Source organism: Dendrobates tinctorius, unplaced genomic scaffold (genome assembly GCF_039654945.1).
Source record: "Dendrobates tinctorius isolate UK_male_01 unplaced genomic scaffold, ASM3965494v1 ptg000020l, whole genome shotgun sequence".
Taxonomy (NCBI): domain Eukaryota; kingdom Metazoa; phylum Chordata; class Amphibia; order Anura; family Dendrobatidae; genus Dendrobates; species Dendrobates tinctorius.
In genome coordinates, this window is record NW_027361688.1 from 8,610,137 (window position 1) to 8,621,106 (window position 10,970).

Here is a 10,970-nt window from a genome sequence, read left to right on the forward strand (position 1 = left end):
ATTCCGAAAGTGGGCGGTCCTTACTACCTGGAATGATGGTGCCTTGGCGGCTCTCTTTCGGAAGGGTTTGTCAGAAACCATAAAAGATACTATGGTGGGATTTCCTGTTCCCTCTGGTCTTGACGATTCTATGTCATTAGCCATACAGGTCGATCGACGTTTACGTGAACGCAAAACTACACGAGAGGTGTTGCCACCTGTTGAACAAATGTCTGAACCTATGCAATGTAATGGAGTTTTGTCTCGGGCGCAGCGTCAGGAGATCAGAAGGCGTAATAAGCTGTGTTTTTTCTGTGGAGATGCCTCTCATATTATTTCTGTCTGCCCTAAACGAAAGAAACGTTTCGCACACACATTTGCTGTGGGTGGTGTTTAACCTAAGTTTCTTCTGGCAGTTACTCTGATCTGCTCCCTGTCCACATTTTCCGCTAAGGCTTTTGTGGATTCGTGAGCGGCTCTGAACCTGATGAACTTGGATTTTGCTAAACGTTGTGGGTTTCCTATGACACCTCTGCGGACGCCTATCCCTTTGAGGGGTATTGATGCTACTCCTTTGGTGAAGAATAAACCTCAGTTTTGGACCCAGGTGGTAATGCGGGTCGCCCCAGACCATCAAGAAAATTGCAGATTTTTGGTGTTGCATAATTTGCATGATACCATTGTTCTGGGTTTTCCCTGGTTGCAAATCCATAATCCAGTTTTGGATTGGAAATCTGTGTCTGTAGTGAGTTGGGGTTGTCGGTGTGCCCTTAGTGACGCTCCTGTTTTCTCCACCTCTCCCCAGTCGCATGATGTTCCTGACTATTTGGCTGATTTTTATGATGTATTTAGTGAGAATGAGTCTGCGTCTTTGCCTCCTCATAGGAGTTATGACTGTGCAATTGAGCTGAGCCCTGGGTGTAAATTTCCCAAGGGTCATCTTTTCAATTTATCTGTACCAGAGCACGATGCTATGCGATCCTATATTAAGGAGTCATTGGAGAATAGTCATATTAGACCATCCTCTTCACCCTTAGGTGCTGGGTTTTTTTTTCGTGGCCAAGAAAGATGGTTCATTAAGGCCTTGTATTGACTATCGTTCCCTCAACAAGATTACTGTTAAATATCAGTATCCGTTACCCCTGATTTCTGATCTATTCTCCAGAGTTAAAGGTGCTTGCTGGTTTACCAAGCTTGACCTCAAGGGGACGTATAATCTTATTCGCATTAAGCATGGGGATGAATGGAAAACGGCGTTTAATACTCCGGAGGGACATTTTGAGTACCTGGTGATGCCTTTTGGGCTCACTAATGCCCCTTCTGTCTTCCAGTGCTTCATGAATGATATTTTCTGGGACTTTGTGGATAAGTTTTTGATCGTCCATCTCGATGATATTTTGATCTTTTCCAAGGATTGGGACTCTCATGTGGAACATGTTCGGACTGTGTTCCGGATTTTGAGGGAGAATTCCCTGTATGTTAAGGGATCAAAATGCCTTTTTGGTGTACAGAGGATTTCATTTTTGGGATTTATTTTGTCTCCGTCAACTATTGAAATGGACCCAGCCAAGGTACAGGCCATTTATGATTGGGTTCAGCCCACTTCTTTGAAGGCCCTCCAGAAGTTTTTGGGTTTTGCTAATTTTTATCGTAAATTTGTAGCTAATTTTTCTGGTATTGCCAAACCCAGGCCCGGATTGGCAATATAACCAACCGGGCATTTTCCCGCTGGGCCGCTGTCATGTGGGCCGCGGGCTGCAGCGCCCGAACATCTGGCCGCTTGCCAGCTGCTGCGGCCACTGTTGCTCCTGCCGCCGGCCCTCTGCGGGCATGGCAGTGATAGATTCAAGTTCCTCCCGCACTGCAGGGAGATAAGCCGCCACGCCCCCCCATGCACCCCATCCTCGCCGTAGCATGAGACCCCCTCCCCCCCGCAGCCACTCACAGCGTCGCACTCGCTTGCCTGCTCGCTCTGTTCGCAGGACCTGTGATGAGGTCACAGGAGGGGAGGAGTCAGGGGGGTCACATGTCAGGAGCCTTTGTCCAGACCCCCGATCATATCACCCCTGACTCCGCCCCTCCTGTGACCTCATCACAGGTCCTGTGCGCTCAGCCTTGCCTCTACCGTCTGCAAGACTCTGCTTTGCTGTTGTCATGGTGCTGGTTGAGGTAAGTATGTGTGGGGTCAGGATTTACAGTGTGGATGTAGCAGAGCTGTGTGTGTATGAGATGTACGGAGCAGAGCCGTGTGTACGAGGTGTACGGAGAGGAGCCGTGTGTGTACGAGGTGTACAGAGCGGAGCCGTGTGTGTACGAGGTGTACGGAGCGGAGCCGTGTGTGTACGAGGTGTACGGAGCGGAGCCGTGTGTGTACGAGGTGTACGGAGCGGAGCCGTGTGTACGAGGTGTACGGAGCGGAGCCGTGTGTACAAGGTGTACGGAGCGGAGCCGCGTGTGTACGAGGTGTACGGAGCGGAGCCGTGTGTACGAGGTGTACGGAGCGGAGCCGTGTGTACGAGGTGTACGGAGCGGAGCCACGCGTGTACGGAGCGGAGCCGTGTGTATGAGGTGTACGGAGCGGAGCCATGTGTACGAGGTGTACGGAGCGGAGCCGTGTGTACGAGGTGTACGGAGCGGAGCCGTGTGTACGAGGTGTACGGAGCGGAGCCGTGTGTACGAGGTGTACAGAGAGGAGCCGTGTGTGTACGAGGTGCACGGAGCGGAGCCGTGTGTACAAGGTGTACGGAGAGGAGCCATGTGTGTACGAGGTGTACGGAGCGGAGCCGTGTGTATGAGGTGTACGGAGCAGAGCCACGCGTGTACGGAGCGGAGCCGTGTGTACGAGGTGTACGGTGCGGAGCCGTGTGTACGAGGTGTACGGCGCGGAGCCGTGTGTACGAGGTGTACGGAGAGGAGCCGTGTGTACGAGGTGTATGGAGCGGAGCCGTGTGTACGAGGTGTACGGAGAGGAGCCGCGTGTGTATGAGGTGTACGGAGAGGAGCCGTGTGTACGAGGTGTACGGAGAGGAGCCGTGTGTATGAGGTGTACGGAGCGGAGCCGTGTGTGTGTGCGAGGTGGAGCCGCGCGTGTATGAGGTGTACGGAGAGGAGCCGTGTGTGTATGAGGTGTATGGAGAGGAGCCGTGTGTACGAGGTGGACGGAGCGGAGCCGTGTGTGTACGAGGTGTACGGAGAGGAGCCACGCGTGTACGAGGTGTACGGAGAGGAGCCACGCGTGTACAAGGTGGACGGAGTGGAACCGTGTGTGTATGGAGTGGAGCCATATGTGTACGGGATGTACGGAGCGAAGCCAAGTGTGTACAAAGCATACAAAGCGGGCTTTTCCCACGGACACAGGAGTACACGGCGGAGCCCCAAGGAGCATTTTAAAACACACACATGACGTTCCACCTGAAGTGATGTGCTGGAAGCTGACCGGAAATGAGATAATTTCTTGAGGAGATTGTGACGGAACCAGGAATGCTTCAGATCCATCACCGTGTCCTCCTCCGACAGCGCAGACAGCAGGATCGCCTTGGAATCGGGGATGCAGGCCATGTGAGCGGATCATGATAGGTCCTGCACCGGGAGGCTCAGGTGGGCACTACAATGGGAGCCGGGCTGCTATAGTATCTTTGTAGAATCTTTCTTTATTTCTTTCTCTCTTTTTCTTACTTTCTCTGTTCTTTCATTCTCTCTCTGTTCTTTCTTTCTCTAATCTTTCTTTTTTCTCTCTCTGTTCTTTCTTCCCCTCTTTCTTTCTTTTTCTTTCCTCTCTTTCTCTCTGTTCTTTCTTTCTTTTCTTTACTTCTTTCTTTCTCTCTCTGTTCTTTCTCTGTCTCTCTCTGTTCTTTCTTTCTTTCCCCTCTTTCTTTCTCTCTCTGTTCTTTCTCTGTCTCTCACTGTTCTTTCTTTGTCTCTCACTGTTCTTTCTTTCTTTCCCCTTTCTTTTTCGCTCTCTCTGTTTTCTTTTTTCTCTCTCTCTCTGTTTTCTCTCTTCCTTAGTGCCAGTCAGTGTGCCCATAATGCCAGCCACTGTGCCCTCAGTACCAGTCAGTGTCATCAGCAGTGCTAAATGGGTGCGATTAGGTGTGGACATGGGTGTGACTAGTTGTGAAATGGGTGTGGTTGGGCGTGGCCAAAATTTACAGCGGCGCGCTGCGCGAACGCCGCAGTCTTTGTCCGTCTTTCCCTTCTTCAAAAGTTGGGAGGTATGATAGGGGCGGCTATGACCAGGGGGTCTGGTTGCCCAATAGAGTGCAGTTCTGCCAGGAATTCTGTAATCATGCATACAAAAGGGGACAGAGATTTGGGAGGAGTACTGTACCTAAAAGCAATAAATAGGACTGAGCTGAAATACTGGGCACAGCTGTGACTACATGTTATATAGTCGTGTTAATCTCCTCTCACTTCTTGTAAACTACAACTGTACAAAGATATTATATAGTCACCATGTGACTAGTGGGCCTGTGTAACTTCAAATGCCAGGGCTGAATTTTAGTCCCAGTCCGGCCCTGGCCAAACCATTGACTGATTTGACTAAGAAGGGTGCTGATGTGCTGAATTGGTCTCCGGAGGCTGTTTCTTCCTCTCAGGAGCTGAAGCGGAGGTTCACTTCTGCTCCGGTTTTGCGGCAACCTGATGTGTCACTCCCGTTTCAGGTAGAGGTGGACGCTTCTGAGATTGGTGCGGGAGCTGTTTTGTCCCAGAAAGATCCTGTAACATCTAAAATGAATCCCTGTGCTTTCTTTTCCCGAAAGTTCTCCCCATCCGAACGTAACTATGATGTGGGGAATCGGGAACTGTTGGCCATGAAATGGGCATTTGAGGAGTGGAGACATTGGTTGGAGGGAGCTAGACATCAAGTCGTGGTCCTTACTGACCACAAGAATTTTATTTTCCTTGAGTCGGCCAAACGCTTGAATCCTAGACAGGCTAGGTGGGCCTTGTTTTTCACACGTTTTGATTTTGTGGTCTCTTTTCTTCCGGGCACTAAGAATGTCAAGGCAGACGCCCTCTCTAGGAGTTTCTTTGCTGATTCTCCTATTGTGACCAAGCCTGCTACCATCTTAGGTGAGGGGGTAGTTCTTTCTGCCATCTCGCCCGATTTGAGACGTGCTCTGGAAGAGTTTCAGGAGGACAAACCTGAGCGTTGTCCCATTGGAAAATTGTATGTTCCTGACAAGTGGAGGAAGAGAGTAATGTCTGAAGTTCATTGCTCCGCATTGGCTGGTCATCCAGGTATTTTTGGTACTAGAGATTTGGTGAGTCGATCTTTTTGGTGGCCCACCTTGTCTCGTGATGTCAGGAATTTTGTGCAGTCCTGTGGGACTTGCTCCTGGTCTAAACCTTGTTCTCGCTCTAGTGGGTTGTTGATGCCTTTGTCGGTGCCCAGGAGGCCATGGACCCATATTTCAATGGATTTTATCTCTGATATGCCTGTCTCTCAGAGAATGACTGTTATTTGGGTGATTTGTGATAGATTCTCTAAGATGGTCCATCTTGTACCACTCCCTAAGTTGCCATCTTCCTCAGAGTTGGTGCCCTTGTTTTTGCAACAGGTGGCTCGCTTGCATGGAATTCCTGAGAACATTGTGTCTGACAGAGGAGTTCAGTTTGTTTGTAGATTTTGGAGGACTTTCTGTTCCAAGCTGGGTATTCAGTTGTCCTTCTCCTCTGCGTTTCATCCTCAGACCAATGGGCAGACGGAGAGACCAAACCAGACGTTGGAGTCTTATTTGAGATGTTTTATTTCCGCTGATCAGGATGATTGGGTTTCATTTTTGCCCTTGGCCAAATTTGCTTTAAATAATAGAGCTAGTTCTGCCACTTTGATGTCACCTTTTTTTTGTAACTTTGGGTTTCATCCTCGATTTTCTTCAGGGCAGGTGGAGTCTTCTGCCTGCCCAGGTGTTGACACTGTGGTGGAGAGAATGCACCAGATCTGGGACCAAGTGGTGGATAAGTTGTCTCTCTCCCAGGAAAAGGTCCAGCGGTTTTCCAACCGGCATAGGACCATTGGTCCCCGGTTTAAGGTGGGTGATACGGTTTGGTTGTCATCAAAGAATATCGCTATGAAGGTGGCTTCTCCAAAGTTTAAACCTAGATTTATTGGACCTTACAAGATTTTGGAGATTCTTAATCCGGTCTCTTTTCGATTGGCTCTTCCTGTTACATTCAAGATCCATAACGTGTTTCATAAGTCTCTGTTGAAGAGGTTTGTTGAGCCATTAGTTCCTGTGGTGGCACCTCCTGACCCTGTATTGGTTGAAGGTAATGTGGAATATGAGGTTGAGAAGATACTGGATTCTCGTCTGGCTAGACGGAAGGGTTATGGCCAGGAGGATAATTCTTGGGTCTCTGCATCCGATATTCATGCCGAAAGATTGGTTCGTGCTTTTCATCGGGTCCATCCTGATCGACCTGGTGGCGTGGATGAGAGTTCGGAGACCCCTCCTCAAGGGGGAGGTACTGTTGTGAGTTCATTTTCCCCTTCACCTGTGATGTCTGATGAACTCCCTCTGCTGGTGAAGGGAAGTAGTGAAATTGATGTGAATGGGAAGAACGTGTCATCTGAACAGGTGGAGTGTGATTGGACATCCGGAATCTCTGAGTGGATATAAGGCAGCCGACGCCCTGCTTTGTTGCTGGTGATCCTTTCTGCTCTGAGCTCTGGCATCCAGTTTAGTTCCTGTCTACTAAAAGCTAAGTTTTGCCCTGCTATTATTCCATGAGATTTTGTCTGGTTTACTTAGTGTTTGCGTTCAGCCAGCCCTTGCTGGGACTGGCTGAATTCCATTTTTGTCTCTGATCAGTTGATCTCTTTGCTCTGTTTTCAGAATATACCTGAGTGCTGATATAGAGTTTTTGAAGTCTAGCGACTTCAGGGCCTTTTTTCCTATCAGACTGTTGGGACATTTTTGGTAGGGTTTTTGCAGATTACAGCCAGCATCTTTTCTGTCCTTTCCTCTCTAGTTGGTTGGGCCCCATCATTTGCTCAGTCTGTCTCTTTCTGTCTGCGTTTGTGTTTTCATCTGTTTTTCACCGACAATACATGTTGGGGGCTGTCTATTGCTTTGGGGTCTGCTCAGGGGCAGTTTAGATTTCCCTTTTCTTTCTTTAGGCCTATTTAGCTCTCCAGCTGTGACAAGGGGTCTAGGACCACCGTAGGAACCCCCCACAGCTACTGTTAGTTGTGGTGAATAGGATCTGGGGTCTGCAATCCGCTGGTTACCAACTTCTCAGGTTTTCTGGACTTAGCTTGTATTTTTGTTTTCTCTTCCTCCGGTGACTCATTCATAACACCGAGGCTTGCAGTTCCAAAGCTTTACTCACAGTCTGTGGTACACACTAGTGTTGTGAGCTCATTTTCGGGTTTGCCTCTGGCTTCTGGTGAGGGTTATGGAGCTGGCTGTGCTGACAGAGGAGTAGTGAGTTCTCTATCTGGACTCCTGTTGTGAGCTCATTTTCTCGTTCACCTTTGATGTCCGATGAACTCCCTCTGCTGGTGAAGGGAGGTGGTGAGACTGATTTGGATGGGAGAGACCTGTCACCTGAACAGGTGGATTGCGATTGGACATCCGGAATCTCTGAGTGGATATAAGGCAGCCGACGCCCTGTAGGGTTGCTGGTGATTTCTCTACTTGGAGCTCTGGCCTCCAGTTCAGTTCCTGTCTTCTAAAGCTAAGTTTTGCTCTGTTATTTGTTCCATGAGATTTTGTCTGATTTGCTTAGTTTTGTGTTCAGCCAGCCCCGGCTGGGGCTTTGCTGAATTTCTATTTTTGTCCCCGATCGGTTAAATCTCTTTTGCTCTGTCTGCAGAATATATCGGAGTTCTGATATAGGGATTTTGAAGTCTAGTGACTTCAGGGCCGTTTTTCCTATCAGACGTGTTGGGACATTTTTGGTAGGGTTTTTTCGGATTGCAGCCAGCATCTTTTCTGTCCTTTCCTATCTAGTTAGTTGGGCCCCATCGTTTGCTCTGCCTGTCTTTCTGTCTGTGTTTGTGTTTTCATCTGTTTTCACCGACAATACATGTTGGGGGCTGTCTATTGCTTTGGGGTCTGCTCTGGGGCAGTTTAGATTTCCCCTTTCTTTCTTTAGGCTTATTTAGCTCTCCGGCTGTGACGAGGCGTCTAGGACCACCGTAGGAACGCTCCACGGCTACTGTTAGTTGTTGTGAATAGGATCAGGGGTCTGCAATCCGCTAGCTACCAACCTCTCCGGTTTTCTGGACTTAGGTTGCATTTTTGTTTTTTCCTCCGGTGACTCATTCATAACAGACTCCCTCTGTTGGTGAAGGGAGGTAATGAAGTTGATCTAAATGGCAGAGACTGGCCACCTGAGGAAGAGGACTGCGATTGGACATCAGGAGTTTCTGATTGGATTTAAGGCAGCCGACTCCCTAGTTTCTTGCTGGTGATATTTCCTGACTGTGGCTTCTGGTTTCCAGTTTGGTTCCTGCCTTCCTAAAGCTAAGTTTTCTCTGCTATTGTTCATATGAGTTTTTGTCTGGTTTACTTAATTTTTGTGTTCAGCCAGCCCTGGCTGGGACTGGGCTGAATTCCCATTTTGTCTCTGATCAGTTGATCTCTTTTGCTCTGTCTTCAGAATATACCTGAGTGCTGATATAGTGTTTTGAAGTCTAGCGACTTCAGGGTCTTTTTCTATCAGACGTGTTGGACATTTTTTTTGGCAGGGTTTTTTGCGTGATTGCAGACAGCACCTTTTCTTTCCTGTCCTTTCTAGTTAGTGAGGGCCCCATCGTTTGCTCAGCCTATCTTTCTATCTGTGTCTGTGTTTTCATCTTGTTTCACCGACAATACATGTTGGGGGCTGTCTATTGCTTTGGGGTCTGCTCTGGGGCAGTTTAGATTTTCCCTTTCTTTCTTTAGGCTTATTTAGTTCTTCGGCCGTGACAAGGCGTCTAGAACCACCGTAGGCACGCTCCACGGCTACTGCTAGTTGTTGTGGAAAGGATCAGGGGTCTGCAATCCGCTAGTTACCAACCTCTCCGGTTTTCAGGGCTTACCTTGCTTTTTGTTTTTTCCTCCTCGCTGACTCATTCATAACACACTGGTGCCTGCCCCCGGGCCGAGTCCTTCGGGTCAGAGACTCAGTCAACCTCCAGGCCAGATGGAAAGCTCCTCTCCAACACTCCGCCAACATGTACCTTTCCTGAACCACTCCTCTATTGCACCTTAAAGTGTGAAGATCTCCAGTACCGTGGTACCCTGGAGTTCCTCCTGTCAGATGTTCCCAAGAACTCTACTCGTATGGCAGACAGCTGTAGTCTACTTCGGGGACTCCCTTCTCCTGAGTCCCATAAGTTGAGGATCCAAGAAAAGCACTTCAGAGCATCCGCGCTGCTTTAGTGATAAGCATTCTTCAGAAATCCATATAAATCTTTCAAATTCTTTATTATATGTACTACAGAAACTACGCGTTTCGAGGTGATAAACCGCACCTCTTCTTCAGGCTAAGAGTACAAAGTTGTGATCAGTCTATACAAATGACAGCTTTATATGCTGTGTAGGCGTAACCTCCCGTTGTGAGAAAAGGGCGTCGACCTACACATGCTGCACACAAAGATATTTGGAAAAGACAAACAAAGTGACATATATATATAAAAAAACATATATTCGAGATAGTGATAGTATTGTGTATCCTATTCAGACAATCAATGCAATAACATGAACTTTTATAATTAAATAAAAAGTAATATATATAGAACCCAAAAAAAAGGAACAGAAGAGGATAAGAACCAGTTTCATTGTGGTGAGTTTGAGACTAATGTCTGACAGTTTTACCACTGAGCTATCATGAGTGATAAGCTACCAGTGGTGAGGAGTAGTGGAGAGTAATTACTCATTTGATATAACTAGTGAAGATAGAGAGTACAAAAAGTTTCCTTTCACCAATAGTAGTGATAAATGGGTATTTTAAATCCTACTCCTTCATTCAGTACTGATCCTTCTCTCTCTTATGGAAGCTTAGGTTGCAGTTCTACATCTTTCTCCTTCTTTCCCTTTCCCGTGCCAGCTGGCTCAGATCACTGAGGCAGCTGCAGCACTCCTTCATCCATCTCTTCTTCCAGGGATCCTCACTCCTCCCGAGTGGCTTCCTTCCTCACTGACCTTCTGTCAGACTGAACGCCTAATCCTACACTTTTCCACTCTTATATATCTCAACTCCACCCACCTCCCAGCACATCCAGTGTTCCAAGCAGGGAACCACCAGAGGAGCTCTGCTACTCTCTAAGCACTGAGCCGCAATGTGGTTGTGCAGAACTACCCTGTTGTGTGGGGTGCGAGTGTTGGAGCGTGGAAAGGACTTCCCACCTTACCTGGATGTTGGGGCACTACACCTTAGGAGAAGGTGCAGTACCTCTGTGGCGACTGAGCCTCAGGGGCACCACATACCCCCCCGTTAAACACAGCACGTCTGCGGGCTGCAAGACAACAAAGTTGACAGCAAAGAAACATACAAAAAATTTTGCAATGCAGAACAAACTTTTCTTATACTAAACTTCCTAGTATAGGAGGTACTCATTCTTGAACGTTACCAACAATTCTATCTAAAATTCTAAATTAAGCAGTGCAAATTTTCCTTAATTCAAAAGTGCTGTACTCTGTAACACATTTCTTTATCATTTTTCTCTCTTCTAGACGCAAGACGCTGACCGCAAGTACCTGGTCCGTCACCTGTCATGCTCAATTCTTTATTCTTAATTCTCTATCAAAACATTCCTAATTCTCTGTAAAAGCCGTTTCTCAATTACTAATACTCTTATAAAACACATTATCAAATACTTTACAGCAAAACATTCAAAGATTCTCGTAAGTGCTGGACACCGCTCCCAGCCAGGATTTCTTGCAGTGTCCTTTGAGGTAGACATCATCTTCACAAAGTGTCCTTATGTAAAATCTTCACATCATCTTCGCAAAGTGTCCTTATGTAAAACCAAGAGAGTGCACCTAAAGAGGCGCAAA